Below are 20,250 nucleotides of genomic sequence, written 5' to 3'. Positions count from 1 at the left end.
TGGAGTAAGGGGCTGGGCTGAGCTGAGGAGGTTAATAACCTTTTGGGTAGGGAACCAGCTGTGGATTGAAGTGTGAGGGGATCAGTTTAAATCTGTGTAATGCCAGACACATGGCTATGGGACTGAGAAAATGAGGGGGATGAGCTATTTATGCCCCTTCTGTTCGCTGCTGCTATCCATCCAACTGAGCTTTACTCTGGTGTTTTGATCTTGACTGATCCCCAGCACTCAGCGTGACCGAGTCTATACCACAAAGGCTCAGCTGGTTCTGGGCTCAGACAATCTGAATCTGTTGAGTTTGATCTGGCTTCTATTTGCAATTGTAGATTGGATCGGCTTTGCCATAGACTCCTCCCCCAATTACAACTTCAGGCCCAACTGATATCAATGGAGAGACTCCTGTAGCTTTCAGTAGGCTGTGTGGAGCAGGCCCCTGCTGAATACTCTGCATACAAACGTGCACCCACGCATGCTCGTGGAACTAGCAAGGCACCGGCCTAACTTCCCTGTTAGATGAACGCAATGTGATTGATCACCATTTGCAACTCCCTCCCTTGCTGGCAAGTTGTGTTGCTGAATTGTAACTTCTTCAGGGTAGACATCATTTCTCTGTAAGGGGCTTAGCACACTGTTGATTTTAAGTGGAGGTTTTAGCCCTGGTGACCAGGCCAAACTCCAGTCTGGGTAACTACATTTGGCCTCTCTAAATTCCCCTGCAATTCCAAGCAGATACAGTTCCCTTCACTCCCTGTCCTAAAAATGTCCAAACAGCTGTTTGATGATGTTGAAGCTAAATGGCAGCTGCATTTCCCACCCTCATCCCCAGAGGGGGTGCATTTCATTGGTGGGTGAGTGATCCATCCACACAATGCCAAACTGTGCTCAATTACACCTGTGCTACCTGACTGATTTCAGTGGTACTGTGCAGGTAGGGTGACCAGATATCCCAATATTAGGGGCTTTGTCTTATATACACAACTATATTCCCCACTCCTCCCTCCCGCTGCAAAAATGTGTCCCAATTGTTCACATTTGCTATCTGGTCACCCTATGTACAGGTGTAAATGAAGGTAAAATTTGGCCAAGTCTTTAAAGTCTATTTGGAACCTGCTGGACGAAGAATATCTCTCCAACACACTGTTAAAAGAACACTAAAGTTGCAAAGCCAGGCAGTGAAAGTTAGGAAATGCCAAAATTAAGGTTCCTTGCAAAACCTTATTTCAGCCCCCCGTTGCAGGAGGAGGGTGCATTATGAGACTGTCTCTAATTATCACATACTATTTCTTTTTGCCACAGGACCTCAGCTGTATTCCGTGCATAGAATGGACCTGCTCTGGAAATGAATCGAAGTTACATAGTGAAGCAGGCTGTTGTATGTAGGAGGCCCTGCCTCATTTGTTGCAGAAGCAGGAAGGTATGTAGTGAATGAGGCAGTGGATTGCAGGAAGAGAAAGGATGGACTTGGTCCCAGTCTCTGCCCAATCCCCCACCAGCTTCCAGTCCCAGTCTCTCACTTCCCTTTTTTTGTCCCTATGCCTGCCTGCATGTCTGGCTCATGTCTCCTCTGCATCTGAATCAAATGACTTCATCCTCCACTCTGCCTGGGCCTAGAAGGGGTGTCATGGAATGTACAGGAGAGATGGGCTCCCTGCTGTCCTTTCTGGCACCTGGTCCTGGAGCACAGCAGCCCAGATAGACATTTCCAGAGAAAGGCCTTCTTAGCCCTGGGCTGGAGCATGCTCAGTGTGGACTGAAACTCTGGGGAAACTAGCTGTCCAAATCCAAGAAGTCTCTACTGTGCATGTACAACCTACAATTTTTCAAAGGCTTACAACATAGCCAAATGTGGGCTGATTTACACTGGGATGGCAAAAGGCACATCCCAGACCCAAAGGCCAACCAACCCCCTGTTAAATATCAAGTCATTGTTCCAAAGTTTGGGGGATGCTAGAACTTTTCAAAGCAAAGGCTGCCAGAATTTAACCCTATATTTCCTCTAGCCTTGTTCTCCGAAATGGCTGAACAGGTTTGGATGTTTTTTTACACATAGAAAAAAAGTAGCTTGAGGGAGACACCCTCCATGGGAAATGTCAGCCCAGACAATTAATGCTTGGCACAGTTATAAGCAACTGAAAAGAGGAGCTTATAATGGGAGGTGTACGGCAACCTTAATAATAGGTGGTGCTCGCAGCCCTGCCTATAATATGGTATTATTAATAATTAAAACAGAAAGGATCTGCATTCCTTATACTACTTTAGGTGTCAGAGATGCTATCAGCTGTAACAAAGGAAGTGCAAGACTATGATCTTGGTTGGGTCTTTCTAGGTACATGAAGGGGGAACTGGCTGTTAAATTTGATTTCAAAATGCTAGGTCACTTTTAAGTCGGCAATATACATTCGATTTGATCCTGTAAGCAGCAACGGGTGTGGTGCTTAATATTGTGAATATACCTGTTAATTGTGAAAATGGCCAATTTACCAAATTTTGCAGAAAGCAGTATTTCAAATGGCCAGAATACAAAATAACAAGAGCTTTCACTAAATTATTTTTGCCAATTTGTCATAGCTCTTCTGCATTGCTGTGTCCTCTTGCTATCTTCTATTATCCCTATATATTTATCACAGTATGGCCAAGGCATGTTAACATGCATTATCATTTCCTAGCTATGTAATGGGTTGTATTATCAAATCCAATCTGTTTTATACTTTATCTAGACAATGATACCCTGCTATGAGACACAACATGGTATTGCAACTTTTGCATGTTATGCTGTGTACTTTCTCATGTCCCAGCCTGTGTCCCATGCTCTAACATCTTAATCATAGGACTGGAAGGGACCTCAAGAGGTCATCTAGTCTAGTCCAGTCCCTTGCACTCATGGCAGGACTAAGTATTATCTAGACCATGGGTGGCCAATCTGAGCCTGAGAAGGAGCCAGAATTTACCAATGTACACTGCCAAAGAGCCACCGTAATACGTCGGCAGTCCCCCATCAGCTCCCCGACCCTACTCCCAGTGCCTCGTACCCACCAGCAGCCCTGCTGATCAGCACCTCCCACTCTCTCCCTGCACCCCATGATCAGCTGTTTTGTGGCCTGCAGGAGGTTCGGGGCGGGGAGGAGCGAGGGCCTGGCAGGCTCAGGGGAGGCGGCAGGAAGGGGTGGAGTGGGGGCAGGGCCAGTGGCAGAGCCAGGGGTTGGTTGAGCAGTGAGCACGCCCCAGCACATTGGAAAGTTGGCGCCTGTAGCTCCATCCCTGGAGTTGGTGCCTATACAAGGAGCCGCACACTAACTTCTGAAGAGCTGCATGTGGCTCCGTAGCCACAGGTTGGCCACCCCTGATCTAGACCATCCCTGACAGGTGTTTGTCTAACCTGCTCTGAAAAATCTCCAATTAGGGAGATTCCATAACCTCCCTGGGCAATTTATTCCAGTGCTTAACAACCTTGACAGTTAGGAAATGTTTCCTAATGTCCAACCTAAACCTCCCTTACCTCAATTTAAGCCCATTGCTTCTTGTGCTATCCTCAGAGGTTGCCTACATGTGTGTGTATGTACACCCATGAGTGGATACACGTCAGCATCTGCATGGATGTGTGTGTTTGTGGACATGCACGTGTGTGAGTTTAAGGACCCAGGGATGAGAACCCAGGTCTCCAGAGCCTGCGGCAGTTAATATTCCCACAATGCCACTGGAAGGCCCTATGGAGGCACAACCTGAGAGCACTGTGGAGAATAGTTGCCGTAGGACATACCGCCCATGAGACCTAGAGTGACAGTACCCTACGGCCCTCTGATTGGCCAACTGTCCCTAGTTAACTCCAGGAGTTGCCCCAGGAAGTTGTCTAGGCAACCACGCAGACCTCAGCCTGATGCAGTGCCAGACTTTGCCTTGTCGCCTGATTTCCAGACTCTGACTCCAGCCTGACTCTGACCCAGATTCCTGCCTCTTGATTCTAGCCTGGTACTGCCTCTGATCTCTGGTCTCTGCCCCTGGCCTGACCCTGACTCTTGTTTATAGGACCTGGCCTTGCGATTCCTCCAACACCTGCCCGGTGACTCCCATCCCTGGTGGGCAGACCTCAGCCCCGCTATGACCACTAGACAAGACTCCCTATGCCGCAGTCCCTTACAATGAATCTCTGTGGGTAATTGTGTGCATGGAAGCACATAGGCACGTGTAATGGGCATGAGCATATACAAGTGAAATGTATGTGTCTTGGCCTCACGTTGCTTCTTATTGGGAGAAGATGGGTTTGCCTCTAACCTTCAGGAGTCTGGGCCTGTTTTGTTGCCATGGCAGCCTGATCATTCAGATTAACCAACACCGGTCTGGAATCTCTGCAGATCCCAAGGGCACGGCACCGTGAGGCAGCAGAACAATAAAAGCCTCATCTTTCTCCTTGAATCAAGAGGAAAAGACAGTGGGAGCAGCAGGGCCTGGATTATGGTACTTGTTGCCATTTCCTGTTGCCAACAATAATAAGAGGGCATCATTAGTTTCCTGGGCAACTGGCTTTGTATCTGTGGCTTTTCAAGGGCCTCTTGCATTGGGGTCTTTATTGAGGACTCTATTTCCCCCCCTTTGTCTGTTAGAACTATTGCTCTGGCTGATCCCACTCAACGCATTCTTCTCTGCATCTCAGTCCTGCCCTCCGGTGGCTGCTAGTCTCTCTCATTCACAGGAAGGCAGGCTTTTAACCCTCTCTTTCATGCTACCTGCTTCGACCTTTGGGCTAAAACAGCGGCTGAATTCTTCCCCGTCCCTGTTGACCCATCGGCCAACACCATCTTCTTATTCTACTGGCTCAGGCAAGGCTTCACACCCATAAACCCTCCGCAGCCTGTTCAACTTTGGGTACATCTACATTGCAGCTGGGAGGTGCAATTCCCAGCTCAGGTAGGCAGACATGCACTAGCTCCGGCCGAGCTAGTGTGCCAAAAATAGCCATGTGACCGTGACAGCACAGACAGTGGCTTTGGCTAGCTGCCCAAGAGCTACCCCCTCTGAGGTCCTACGTATGTTCTCAGGTGGCTAGCCCAAACTGTGTCCACACTGCTTGGACATGTACATCTACCTGAGCTGTAAATCAGACATACCTTTAGAGAGCAGTAACTGGGTTCTATCTTGTACCGTGGTGCAATAACATGAGCTGACAATGTCCCACAAGCCCTGTTCAAAGGACACAGCATAACCCCAGGAAAAGCAGGGTCAACCTGGTGGAGTATCTAAGTGTTAAGGCTTAGTGTTTTGGGAACCGGAAAAAAGCTGAAAACAGTGGTGTGTGGGTAAAGTTGAACAAAGTTGAATATTTCAAGGGACTTATTGAGTGAAATTCTCTGGTCTGTGGTGTACAGGAGGTCCGAGGAGACGGCCCTCATGGTCCCTTTGGGCGTTAAAATCTATGAAGCTGTGTGTTTGTTTTTTGTGGGTTTCGTTTTGCTGCAGAGCACCCAATGCTGGGCCCAGAATCATGTGCAGTCTCATTGTGTGGCTGCCCTTTGCCATCCAGCAAACAAGAGCAGAGCTTAAGTCTGTTGGTGACTCCTGGAAGCAATAGCCTGTGAAAACAAAGGCACAAAAACTACTAATGCCAGCACGCATGCCTGCTAATTACCCCCTGGGATTTTCCCAGTGCCCTTTTTCTCACAGCTTATTTCTGTAATGGGCGAGGAAACCGAGCAGGGAATCTGATATTTTGGTCCTACCCCAAGAGATGCAAACAAACATTCCAAATACACACAGCATGAAACTGGATCTAAAAGAAAGGGGGCGGGGGAGATCCATTATTCATGAAAGAGATAGTACTACAACAGTCATCTTGAATGGCCCCAAACAGTTCAGCATAATGTTACTATAGTGACGCTGGCTAGGGGTGGCCAACTCTGTGTCCCGTTAAGAGACAGCCGCATAACACAGAGCGATCAAGAAAGTCATAAGCTTTGCACCTCCACCTCTCAGTGGAGAAGAGCAAAATAGGGCAGAAACACCACCACACCACGCCCAGTATTTGGAAGGGTGTAATTGTGCTTCCAGGGCATGCCCCCCCCTTGACTCCTTTACATTCCACAACTCGAGGTCCATGGGGCTGGGAGGGGCATTACAGGATAGGGCGGGGCAGGTGCTGGATATGGTTTACTGCCCTTGGCAGAGCATGGATTTCTCAGCTGCCTGCTCTTGGAGAAGGGGGTGGGATGTAGGCATGAGTGCCAGGGCAGCACAGGTCCAAAGGAAGCTATGTTGCTCAGCTAGTGAGAGCCCAGAAAGCCACCTGGAGGGGCTGCTCTTCCACCAGAATAGAGGACCCCTGCGTTTCTATGTTGCTACATGGGATCCTTGGGGTTTTACAGCTTGTCTCCTCCTTCCTCTGTGTCAATCAGATTTCCGCCCCCCAAAGGGGTGATTGTGATTTTAAGTTCCTGAACTCCACAGTATGAAGACCATTTGCAACCCTCCCAAAGATAGAAATGCAGGATGGCTCCAATGTGAGCTTGTAACTATGGCTCGGCTATGACTCTTTCTAGCTGCCTTTTCATGGATGATTGTTATTCTGTTTTCCAGGCAGAAGGGTTCTTTCTCCTCTTTGCTGCTTTGTCTCTTTCCTTTACTCTAAAGACACTGTCTCCTGCTTAGCAGGCTGATTTCAGTGGGTTTTGTGGCGCTAGGTGGGTGAGCAGTGGTCATTACCACACTTTGCACGTGGCTGCATAATGCCAAGTGGTAGAACGTGGAGGCAACTGCATAGCAGCTCTCCTGGGGAATCGGAGGTTTCTAGGCACTTGGGGTTATGACTGTGAATGCTGATTTGGCTATATACTGTTAGGAGCTATTCCCACAGCATAATGTGGCATTCTTTCTAAGGGATGGGGAGGCAGATGGCTGGGAGAATAAGGACTTTTTCACTAGGAGGGTGGTGAAGTACTGGAATGGGTTACCTAGGGAGGTGGTGGAATCTCCTTCCTTAGAGGTTTTTAAGTTTCAAGTTGGGCTTGACAAAGCCCTGGCTGGGATGATTTAGTTGGGGATTGGTCCTTCTTTGAGAAGGGGGTTGGACTAGATGACCTCCTGAGATCCCTTCCAACCCTGATATTCTCTGATTCTATGAAGTGGGGGCTTACAGAGAGACTGAACTGGAGAGAGCTGTAGATTTTGTGGATCTTGCTTTCCTCACTGTGTTACCTGTAATGGTCTCTTTATTAGTGTTGCCTAAATTGTGCCTCATTCATGAGATGTGCTTAGCTCTTACTTCTGTTTGCAGATTGTCACTGTTGTTTGTCTGTATTACAATTTCAGTGGCTGTGTGTGTGTGTATGTGTGTGTGTGTGTGTAAAATGGCTCATTTTGTTGAAAACAATATGACTCCACAAAATGTATCAATGGGAGGGGATTTCCAGAGGAGAGAGACCCAAATCAGAACGGTCAGATTTTCAGTCCTATAACTGGACATTTCAGCACAATTCCACTTTGTGAAAATGTTGCAATGGTTTTCTTCCCATGTAGAAAGTTGCTGCGAAATTGAATTGTAGTCCTCTGGTCATCTCTAAAATATAAAATACAACCCCTGAGAAGACAGTCCCTGCCCCAAAGAGTCCACAATCTCAGTCTAAGATGAAAGAGAACAAGTAGATCCACCAAAGAGATGGGGGAGATGTGATGGGGCATCCACCCCACACTGGCAGAGAAGGTGTTAATAGATCCCTGAGGCGGCTGCGTGGGAAGCAGCCAATAGGAGAGGAGCTGTAAGGAACAGCCCATCAGGATTCAGCAGGTCCATATAAATGGAAGCTGCAGGGCAGACTAGGTCAGTTGCTGCAGGGAGCTCAAGGGAGAGGACTGGGTTCCTAGAGGGCTGCAGGAGGGTAGTGCCTCAGACAGGGAACTGCTTGCAGGGACTAGGGGAGCTAGAGAGCTCCTGACTGGCTGCTGGGACTTCCAGGCTTGAGGCCCTGGGAAGAGGGTGAAGAAGGTGCTGAGGCCATGGGGAAGTGGCACAGGGAATTTGAAGCAGCACTGGTGGAGTAGTTAAGGAGAGGGAGTGGGAGGCTGCTAGCTACAGGGTCCCTGGGCTGGGGAAATGGCTAGATTCTAGAACTGAGAGCCCTCCACAAGGGGGAAAACACAGACAGTGACATGACCAGAGAGTCGAGTCAGGCAGAGGACACTGCAGTATTTGCACTGAGGCAGGTCTGCAGACGGTGACAATGATGGGCGAAGCAGGAAGAGGGCACACTGTCTAACAGAGCTAATTCCCGTGATGGCCAGCAGGAGGCGCTGCAGTGGTGAGTGAACCTGTGACAGGAGAGCACAAGGTGACAGCGAGATGATCTTGTTTAGTGTAATAAGTAGCACCCAGTTTGATGGGCTTCGGAGAAGGCCCACAGGGAGACTCTGCTTTCCCCCCATTACACCACGTCTCAAGCTGAGTGAATTTCATTAACTTGCAGTTTTTCTTCCAGACCTATAGTGAAGATGCTAAATAAAATGGGACTGAGCCCCAAACCCAGTGGTACTAAGCTATGCACCTCTACTGCCCCTCCCCAGTTGGACTGGCATTGCCAATTATTTCTGTTCCTTCAGCCGCTTTCCAATTAAAGTGCCAATGTTTGCATCCATGTTGACTTGCATTCCCTCTGGGCCTGCTCCTGTGAGGTCCTGAGCACCCTTGGCTGCTGCAGCCTTCAGCAGGAGCTCAGGTTGCTCCATGCCATGTAGGACCAGTCCTGTGAGTAAGACTTGGTGAGACATTAGCATGTGTTATGCTAATCCAAGTATATGGTGACTTCTGTTTTCACTTCACTGCTTCCTTTTGTCATTCTAGCCAATAAAAGGCAATCGCATGTCTTGCAAGACTCATGCTTTATAAACTCTTGCTTATTACATATGGTTCTGTGTTACCTTCTGGAAGGTTATAGATTTCCCTCTTAGGAAGAAACCAGACCAAATGCTAGGGGCAGGAGTCAGATTTGCCAAACAGTCACTGCCAGGATGGAGCCCCTTTTTGCCTAGTCTGTTTATGGATACTGCAGTCATACTTCTCTAACCTTCTTGGGCCTTCCCAGGCTCTATAACTCTTCAAATACCATTGCCAGTGGTACACTGAGGGCCAAATACTGATCTGCTTCTCCATGCAAAGTGGCCTTCTAGGATTTATCTACTCAGGACAGGATGCGCAGCAAGCTAGGGTCTGAATCTACAGGGCGCTAGCCTGCCACACAATAATGTTCCTTGTAAACAACATCTTATGTCACATGTTAGTCCTTTTGCAGTGGATGTCTGCTGGTAGGGTAAAGTACTACCCAATGTGAATAAGGAAATCAGAATCTGGCCCTATATGTATCTAATTCCTAACATACTACGTCATAGAATATTAGGGTTGGAAGAGACCTCAGGAAGTCATCTAGCCAATCCCCTGCTCAAAAGCAGGACCAACACCAACTAAATCATCCCAGCCAGGGCTTTGTCAAGCCAGGCCTTAAAAAGCTCTAAGGATGGAGATTATCACCTCCCTAGGTAATGCATTCCAGTGCTTCACCACCCTCCTAGTGAAAAAGTTTTTCCTAATATCCAACCTAAACCTCCCCCACTGCAACTTGAGACCATTGATCCTTGTTCTGTCAGCTGTTACCACTGAGAACAGTCTAGATCCATCCTCTTTGGAATCCCCTTTCAGGTAGTTGAAAGCAGCTATCAAATCCCCCCTCATTCTTCTCTTCTGCAGACTAAACAATCCCAGTTCCCTCAGCCTCTTCTCATAAGTCATGTGCCCCAGCCCCCTAATCATTTTTGTTGCCCTCCGCTGGACTCTTTCCAATTTGTCCATATCCCTTCTGTGGGGGGGGGGACCAAAACTGGACGCAATACTACAGGTGTGGCCTCACCAGTGCCGAATAGAGGGGAATAATCACTTCCCTCTGTTTGCTGGCAATGCTCCTACTAATACAGCCCAAATTGCCATTGGCCTTCTTGGCAACAAGGGCACACTGCTGACTCATGTCCAGCTTCTTGTCCACTGTAATCCCCAGGTCCTTTTCTGCAGAATTGCTGCTTAGCCAGTCAGTCCCCAGCCTGTAGCAGTGCATGGGATTCTTCTTTCCTAAGTACAAGACTATGCACTTGTCCTTGTTGAACCTCTTCAGATTCCTTTTGGCCCGATCCTCCAATTTATCTAGGTCACTCTGGACCTTATCCCTACCCTCCAGCATATCTACCTCTCTCCACAGCTTAGTGTCATCTGTGAACTTGCTGAGGGTGCAATTCGTTCCATCATCCATATCATTAATAAAGATGCCGAACAAAACCGACCCCAGGACCAACCCCTGGGGCACTCTGCTTGATACCAGCTGCCAACTAGATGTCGAGCTATTGATCACTACCCATTGAACGTGACAATCTAGCCAGCTTTCTATCCACCTTATAGTCTATTCATCTAATCCATACTTTAACTTCCTGACAAGAATACTGTGGGACACCATATCAAAAGCTTTGCTAAAGCAAGATATATCACATCCACTGCTTTCCCCATATCCACAGAGCCAGTTATGTCCTCCTAGAAGGCAATCAGGTCGGTAAGGCATGACTTGCCCTTGGTGAATCCATGTTGACTGTTCCTGATCACCTTCCGCTCCTTCAAGTGCTTCAAAATGGATTCCTTGAGGAGCTGCTCCATGATTTTGCCGGGGACTGAAGTTAGGCTGACCAGTCTGTACTTTCCCAGGTTCTCTTTCTTCCCTTTTTTAAATATGGGCACTATATTTGCCTTTTTCCAATCGTCCGGGACCTCCCACAGTCGCCATGAGTTTTCAAAGATAATGGCCAATGGCTCTGCAATCACATCAGCCAACTCCCTCAGCACCCTTGGATGTATTAGATCTAGACCCATGGACTTGTGCATGTCCAGCTCTTCTAAATAGCATCATCCAGAATTAGACTGAGTAACATGTTTTCTAATTTTCATGTGTTCCCTTAACTGCTGTTATCAATAGGTCTTATAGAAATGTCTTCTCAATATTTTTGCTTTAAAAAAGAATATTTCAGCCATTTGTATATTATCCTGTATTCCATCCTTAACTCTTTCGACGAGCATTAGGTCATTGTATCTTTGTACACAATGAAGTGAAACATACTCTCAGAAGTACTCCTTGCTTATGCCAATACTCCATCTGTGTCAATGGGTTTTCTCAGGTGAGTGAGGATTGCGTTCTGTGGTTTTCCTTATGATCCTTGCTGGTGATGACACCAAATCCTTGTGCGTTGTGATGCTGTATTAAGGGAAATCTGGGGTTCGGCCACACTGGCTTGGAGCACAAACTATGCACTGTGCTCATTCTGCCAAACACTGCAGTTGGAAGCAATTGGTTTTCACCTGGGATATGCTGGGCGGTGTATCTGGAAATTAAGTTTGCTTTTGTTTTTTAATTGAATTTGGCTTTTCTGGTCTTCCTGCTGGTGGTTGGCTGCTTGTTTAAAAAATGTCACCCAGCAGCATGTGGGTCCAGTGTCAGACTGTAGGCAAGTCCCCATCTGGCTTTAATTACTAGTGTCACATTGGCAGAAGAACATGCTATTCAAACAAACGTTTGGCAAACGTTGGGATGGAAAGCTCTTGATGATCTCCTTGACTAGGTTGCAGGGTAGGACTGAGGTGCACTGTCAGAGCTGTATCTACTTATATGGCCCTCCTCAACATAGGGTCTGAGTGCCTTGGTCCTTAATGTATTTATCCTCACAGCACTCCTGTGGGCTAGGGCAGTGCTATTAGCTCCATTGTACAGCTGAGGGAAAATGAGGCATGGACTGTGACTTGCCCACGGTCACACAGCAAGTCTGTGGCAGAGCAGGGAATCCCTGGCTAGTCCCCTAGCCACTACACCATCCTTTCTGAAGGGGAGCCCGGGACTGGAACTGTAAGTGATGCCGAACATCAGGACTGAGGTGCATTTGTGGAGCTGGGTGGAAACTCAGGCCTGGAGTACCAAAGGGTGTACATGTGAGGAATTAAGGGACATTAGGAGACGTATTGCCTGTGGCAGGGGAGAACAGGTCAGAAATAGAAGGGGATGATGCAGGTCTGGACTCAGATGCTGGGTGGAGGAAAGTTGCATGGTGCAGTAAGTACTGGAGTTCTGAAATGCACTCTGGGCGGACAGAAGGGGCGCTTAACTTCTTATAATGAATGAGCCATTCTACTGGGGCATGGTCTGGGTGGCTCACTTGGAACAAAACATATGGACTGTCTGAATGTGTAACTCTACACGTGCCATTATTGGAAAGCTGCAAGCTGGGAGATGTGAGGACAGGCGGGGATGAGATAAGGAGAAAGGAATAAAGAAGAGGGCTCCATTCAAAGCAAGCCTGTCTGATCCCACAGGCTACATGGTTGTTCATGCCAGAGGCTGATAAAAGAGCTACTAAAATAGCATGGAGACCTGACCTCTGTCCATAGCTTGGCTTGATCATCTCCATAGAATAAAGTGCAGTCGTCATGCCCCAAGTCTAAAGCCATTAATGCACACCCAGGAAGCTAGAGGAATCGGGTTGTCCTTGGACCTAACTTGCCAGCATGGTCTTGGTAACGTTCTCCCCAGAAAGGAAACGGAACAGGAAATGGAGGGTGTTAAAGGATGTTTTCTCAAGGATGCTCCAATTCCATTCCCACTGACTCCAATGAAAGTCTCTGACTTCATTAGACATGAAGGGTCTAACCACTGCTTCTTTAGAATGACAGTCATCTTGCTCTTGTGAGGCAAAGTGCTGATAATGGACCCAAAAGCCAGTGGGGAGAGCTTACTACCCCTGAGGGGCAAGAGTCTGGTCTTGCTAATTTAGCAGACATAGCCATTTACCCCTGCCACCACCTGTGGATAATATGGGACTCTGAAACTTTGGGTGAGAGAGAAGCAGACAGTGGCATGATACTTCACAGGACTTCTACTTGCTCCTAAGCATATATCCCAAGTTAGCTGTGGCATCACTCTTTAGCATTGCACAAGCTATTGAACATCACCAGAACAAATGGCCAAATGACAAACTGTGGAAAGTACAGCTCCTGGGCTATCTCCCTTTCAAGGTTCCTTCCCCAGTCTGAACTCTTGGGTACAGAAGTGGGGACCTGCATGAAAGACCCCCTAAGCTTATTCTTACCAGTTTAGGTTAAAAACTTCCCCAAGGTGCAAACTTTGCCTTGTCCTTGAACAGTATGCTGCCACCACCAAGTGTTTTAAACAAAGAACAGGGAAAGAGCCCACTTGGAGACATCGTCCCCCAAGCCGTACACCCCCTTTCCTGGGGAAGGCTTGATAAGAATCCTCACCAATTTGTACAGGTGAACACAGATCCAACCTGCTGGATATTAAGAACAATGCAAAATCAATCAGGTTCTTAAAAGAAGAATTTTAATTAAATAAAAGGTAAAAGAATCACCTCTGTAAAATCAGGATGGTAAATACCTTACAGGGTAATCAGATTCAAAACATAGAGAATCCCTCTAGGTAAAACCTTAAATTACAAAAAGACACAAACAGGATTATACATTCCATCCAGCACAGCTTATTTTACCAGCCATTAAACAAAAGGAAATCTAACGCATCTCTAGCTAGACTACTTACTAACTTAACAGGAGTTGTAAGTCTGCATTCCTGATCTGTTCCCAGTAAAAGCATCACACAGACAGACAAACCCTTTGTTCCCCCCCCCTCCCCCCACACACACACTCCAGATTTGAAAGTATCTTGTCCCCTCATTGGTCATTTTGGGTCAGGTGCCAGCGAGGTTACCTTCGCTTCTTAACTCTTTACAGGTGAAAGAGTTTTGCCTCTGGCCAGGAAGGATTTTATAGCACTGTATACAGAAAGGTGGTTACTCTTCCCTTTATATTTATGACGCTCCCTTTGTGGGAAATGGTGCCTAATCTCAGCAGAGTTGGGAAACGGGATTGCGTTTCCTTTCCTTGCACCGTCTGGTGGCTGCTGAGGCTGGCCTGAAATGCTCCGACAGCTAATTGTGACTTGTCACTTACTTTAGCTTGAGTGAGGTGGGGGGATATGTGTTGCAGAAGATGTCAGCATAACAAATGTCTCCTCAATATATCAGCTGGCACCAGGGCTTCTTGGTGGCAGCATGTTTGCCTCAGTTCAGATTGCCTTGTTGTCCTCTCCAAGGAGCACTGCTTGGCTTGGCAAACTTTAAAGACAAAATGTGACAGACCAAAAATCAATCAATCAGTAAATAAATTGTCCGTCTCATCCCTGGGATTCTGCCGTTTATTTCCTCGGCGCTGATGAAAAATAGCTGAATGCTTAGTAGCTTCATGAGACTAATTATGATAAACAGCCCCATTGCTGTTAATATCCGGCCATTAATTCCGAGATGGAACTGCGGAAAATGTCAGGAATGGAAATGTCAGCTCTCTAAGAGGACCTGGCAGCTGCTGAAGTGGGGACATCAACACATGGAGGGGGAAGGGGTGAGCCAGAAATCAGCATGATGATGATATATGGTAGGAATTTGTAATTATCTGACTTGACTTCCCATTCCTTTCCTATAAGGTGCACTTCCTGCAAGCCCATGGCTAGGGTTTACTTCAAATCTTGGGTCCTGTGCTATCCCTCACTTTGAAACAAACAAGCTTGCATCCACTGGGTGTGTATTACACGCTCCCCCCCCCTCCCCCCGGCTAGGAAAGCTCATCTTGAGCTTCCAAAATCCCGCAGCTTCAAATCCCCATATGGGTTGCTACATGTAATGCTGCACTTCAGTGATGGTCACAGCCAGTGGGGAGCGAACCCGTGACTTCTGCATCTTAAAGAATGAATCTCTATGGCCTGAGTTGAGTCCATAATTCTGTGTTGCAGCCACCATTAGAGGGGGACAGAGCACTACGCAGAATGGGTGTGCATTACATAAACTTGTTACAACTTTAACACAACAGCAACCAAAGTCTGGTGTCCACTGAACCCTGCATCTATTTCCCTGATGTATTCTCTCCGGGGCTCCACAAAGGATGGCCATTGACAGGCATTCCCCACGTTCTTGTGAACCAATGACAGCTGCTGCATGCAGCTGTATGATGGGGAAGGAGGGACAAAAAGGATTAGTTTGTTTTTTTCTAATATGGTTGCACCCAGAGGCTGCACTGTCAGGTGCTGTGGATGCACATGCGCACACACACACACACCTGACAGTCCCTGCTCCAAATTCATGTTTATTCCTTTCAATTCCATATTGTAAACACTGTTACAATAAGCCTCGTTTGTACAACAGCCAACAGAATGTTGTACAAAATTCCATTTATTGCATGCTTCCCTCGACTATTCTCCTATCATTTATGTGAGTGTTTCAAAGGGAAGCTCACCAGATTCACTACTGAGTAAGCAGGAAGGAATTCCAAATATGCAGATAAATTATGGGGAAAATAGGAATATTGACGATCCAGCATGGCTTATAATAGAAAGCCAAGCTGGTAGTTGGTGCAATAAATCAAGTGATGAACAAGTAGCAGGAAGACACACTTGGGGTGACAGGGTCCAATCTATATATAGAACCTAGAGTGGCATCATGCTACATGAGTCAACAATTCAGATATTGGCACGGCTGTGTCATATTCCTCTGGAATGTTGGGATGTTTCTGCAGTTCAAGGCCAAAGCTGTGTCTCGGTAGCGGAGAATAGTAGCTCTGTTAAGGCTCCGCTCTGAACTGGTCTTGGGTGTGTCTGATTTGAATGCTGGTCTGTTCTGTATCTTGGGCCAGATCTTCAGCTGATGTAGATGGGTGTAGTTCCACCCAACTCAAAGAAAATGTGCTGACTTAAACCAAGGGAGGATCTGGTCCCTTGCATTTAGGTAGCCACATTTGAATTATAGGACTGCTTGAGTCCCAATAAGGCAATACATTTCCCTAGCAGCTACCGTTAAGATGTCATTTGGTATTTTAAAGGGCATGGATGGCATTTCCTAGAAGATAAAAATCTTCTACTTGTATCTTCTTGTGTGTCGTATTCTGGAGGCTGACGTGGGAATAAGCATGGATCTTTTTGGAATTGTGGGCAGTACCAGAAAAATGCAGCCTTGTTGGCCATATCCTTTCCAGCAGAGACTGGGAACATTTGATTCCACTGTAAGCCAGATTGTGTGACTCTGATCTACAATGAATTGTACCTAACCTCATGAATAATGCCACAGATGGTGAGCACTACTTGCTGTGAGTGTGACAAAGCGGGAATGTTCTTAATGTTTTCTCTGAATACTGTGTGTGTGCACCTCAGTTTCCCCTAGGCATTTCTTAAGTATCTAGGTGTGGGATAAGGGTGTGTGATTGTTGCAGAGCCCTAGAGGGCCAGTGTGGTGGTGATTGCACAGAGAATGGCCGACACCCTGTCTCCTGGCAACTGATGGCCTGGGCCCCTCCACTACAAAGGTGCCAACTGAAGGTGTTGGAGAACAAAGAGATCAGGTGGCTTCCTGGCCCAGGAAAGAGACAAAGGCCAGAGGAGGGGCGGAAGAGTTTCAGTTTGGAGCTGGCTGGGGAAATGGAGGGAGGCCCAGATGGGGCTCTGGCCTCCCTTCCCCTCAAGATGGACCTGACTGAGGGGTCCTGTTTCCTGTACCTAAAAGCTCTGTTTTAGACCGTGTTCCTGTCGTCTAATAAACCTTCTGTTTTACTGGCTAGCTGAGAGTCACGTCTGACTGCAAAATTGGGGTGCAGGGCCGTCTGGCTTCCCCAGGAGCCCCGCCGGGGCAGACTCGTGGGGGGAAGCACATGGCGTGGAAGCAGATGCTGAATGCTCTGAGGTCAGACCCAGGAAGGTGGAAGCTAGGGAAGCTTCTTGCGCTGGAGACAGTCTGCTCACAGAGAGGAGGCTCCCCCCAGAGTCCTGGCTGGCTTCGTATGGAGTAGTTCCAGAGCATTGCCCGGTGACTCCATGACAATGAGTAAGGGTATTGCAGTTGGCCTTTTGTTTAATGATCACTGGTGACTAGAAGCACAAATAGTTTCAAGAAGGTGGAGAACTGTCTGAAGGACAGTTTCTATGGGACTCTCAAATTCTAATTCCCCTTTCTTTTTTTAGGTGCAGTGACTTCTCAGTGGATCATTTGGGGCTGCATAAAAATCTGTCCATTTGCCTTTTACGCTGGGACTTTCGAGGGAGCTAGGAGCCCAATTACCACTGAATTTCTCCTTGCCTCTAACCCTTCTCAATTTGGTTTGCAATGTGGACATCAGCAGATATCTGTTCCCAGCTGCAGCCACCTTGGGGAGGTCTGAAAACCTGACTCATCTAGTTTGTATGGTCTGTTATCCGAAAGAACTGATCTAGGTGTGACAACCTGTCCTGTTCACTGTCTGTGGCATTGTGGTAGAGATTGGGGTAAAGTCTCTGCTCTGTTTAGTTAACAAGCCCATCTTTACCATTTCATTATGATTGCAGTTTCAGCATGTAGTTAAAGAGGAGGATTTGTTTTTCCTTATTTTATTTTACAAGGAACAAAACAAAACGGGTAGGCTCACCACTGCATTCTGGCTGCTCGATACCGCTTCAGCAAAACAAAATACCCATCAACTCATTTTAACTGGCTGGTTTATGGCTGCTTTGTCTCCTCAGAGCAGTTGAAAGCAACTGGAACATAAAAGGGAATCTGGACTAGTAGTTCCTTCACAAATTCAAACAAGTACCTAAAGGGGTCCTCATTGGGGGGGGGGGGGGAGAGAGAGAGAGAGAGAGTGTGTGTGTGTGTGTGTGTGAGAGAGAGACTCATACAAAGTCAAAATTGACAGTCTTGACTCACCGTTTCTAGATGACTCTTCCTGGTGATATTGTATTTTCAGACATGATTTAAGATATGGTGTATTGTTAGGGTTTTAGATGAACAAGTGGTGTTTACTCTAGATTAATGCTATGGCTTGTGTGTGGGAACACATCTAGGTATCTAGAGATGGCAATCTAGGCCTGATTCTCCAGTGGCTTTGCACCTACCTCATGTAGTTGTTTTCACCATCTGCAGAAGGAATGTTGGGTGTGTGTGTGTAAAAACACTACTGTAGCAGAGTGTTCTATGCCCACTTTCCCTAGGATGACACAAAGCAGCAGAAAATCCAGCTCTTTATATCCCACCTCATCTTTAAAGTTCATGAGAATTGGACGTTTTTATATTGTAACTTTATTTTACATTTCTAGGAAGGGCATTGTTAAAATTCTCTGGCAGTTTCAGGAATCACTTTGGGTGTTGATGGCTTTCAGATATATCCATTATTTCAGTGTCCTTCTACTGTGAGTGGCACATAAGGGCCTGATGCGCTTCTGCCAGAGAATAGAAGTCAGTGGGGAATTGGGGCCCCTAGATTTTACACATAATGGATGAGAATCAAGACCTTTATATGCTGGAGGTGAGCAGTGATTTGTACAGTATCCACTCATGGTTGAGATTTATATACTTGTTTTGTGCATTTCTCCTCCAAGACTTGGGTTCAAATGCTGACATCCTATTAAAACTGGCTTGATGGTTCTCAAACAGGACTTCAAGGTTCCAGGCTAATGCAGGAATCTTAGCTGTGTTACAGGCTGTGGGGCTGGATTCTGATACCCTATCTTGTGCTTGCACCCTTAGCCTGAAAATCATCTCATTGGAGCCAATGAGGTCACTCACAGGGCTCTAGCTGTGCAATCAGCCTGAGTCAGGGACAGTGTGTAGTTGTGACCGAGTCGGTCTTCCTGTTCTTCCCCCCCCCCCCCCCCCGGAGCAGGTGATAATCTGCTCCAGTCCTTTCACTGGCACAGATTGCTTCCCTGCTTCCTCTGCATGGGCTGTATTAGGATGGAGTCAAGACTGTATTTGCACTAAGTGCACTGGCATTGCTCCCATCTATTCAGGGGACACCATCAAAGGGCCTAATCACATCAGCCACACTATCAGAGGCTTGTTCACCTGCATATCTACCAGTGTGATGTATGCCATCATGTGCCAGCAATGCCCCTCTGCCATGTACATTGGCCAAATTGGACAGTCTCTATGTAAAAGAATAAATGGACACAAATCAGATGTCAGGAATTATAACATTCAAAAACCAGTCGGAGAACACTTCAGTCTCTCTGGTCACTCGACTACAGACCTAAAAGTTGCAATTCTTCAACAAAAAAAACTTCAGAAACAGACTCCAACGAGAGACTACTGAACTGGAATTAATTTGCAAAGTGGACACCATTACATTAGGCTTGAATCAAGACTGGGAGTGGATGTCATTACACAAAGTAAAACTATTTCCCCATGTTTGTTCCCCCCGCCCCCGCACCGTTCCTCACACGTTCTTGTCAACTGCTGGAAATGGCCCACCTTGATTATCACTACAAAAGTTTCTCCCCCTCCCCTTCCCTACTGGTAATAGCTCACCTTACCTGATCACTCTCGTTACAGCATGTATGGTGACACCCATTGTTTCATGTTCTCTGTGTATATAAAATCTCCCCACTGTATTTTCCACTGTATGCATCTGATGAAGTGAGCTGTAGCTCCCAAAAGCTTATGCTCAAATAAGTTTGTTAGTACTCCTTTTCTTTTTGCGGATACAGAATAACACGGCTGCTACTCTGAAACCTGTTTCATGCTTGCATCAGAGATTCCAGCCACGGTGGGATGATGTGAGAACGATAGTGCATAGACACATCAATAGACTAGCTACTGTGATGGCTACTGTGTCTGCTGCCAACCACCCAAGCTTTGTGTGACTCTTATGCACCCATCTAGATCTAACCTTCCTCTGGTTCAGCCATCCTGCACCAAAACAGCATCCTAGGGAAACTGGACAGCTGCTAAAGACTATGGCAAGCAATCGTACCGGGGGTGTATCTTCCCTTGAGGCATCAGGCTTTGCCTCTTTCAAAGGAGAGTGAGGAATAGGAGCAGTCAATACACACAGACTTTGAGCATGGTGTGTCCCGCACCCATCTGGTCTCTGTTATGGCTCGATAGCTTCCTGAAAGCCTAAAAGTTTAACCAGCTGGGCTTTCATCTTCTGACTCACTGAAGCATTTTGTATCAACCTTTGAAATGCATGGTAAAGGGAGATGAGCTGAACCACAGGGACAGTGCCAACCTGCTGTGCATTCATTTTCTCCTTTTGCTGAGGAGACTGGGCCAAAGCTAGATCACCTGGGCTCTCCACTGGGAATGCTCAACCAGGGTTTACCTCCCCAGCCTCTCCACCTTTCAGTAAGATCTGAGCTCCAACTACTGGGCAATATAGAAGGGATATATAAT

The sequence above is a fragment of the Lepidochelys kempii genome, chromosome 7, assembly GCF_965140265.1.
Source record: "Lepidochelys kempii isolate rLepKem1 chromosome 7, rLepKem1.hap2, whole genome shotgun sequence".
Classification (NCBI taxonomy): Eukaryota; Metazoa; Chordata; order Testudines; family Cheloniidae; genus Lepidochelys; species Lepidochelys kempii.
The sequence above is the reverse complement of the archived record's forward strand: the minus strand, read 5'-3'. Positions refer to the sequence as shown.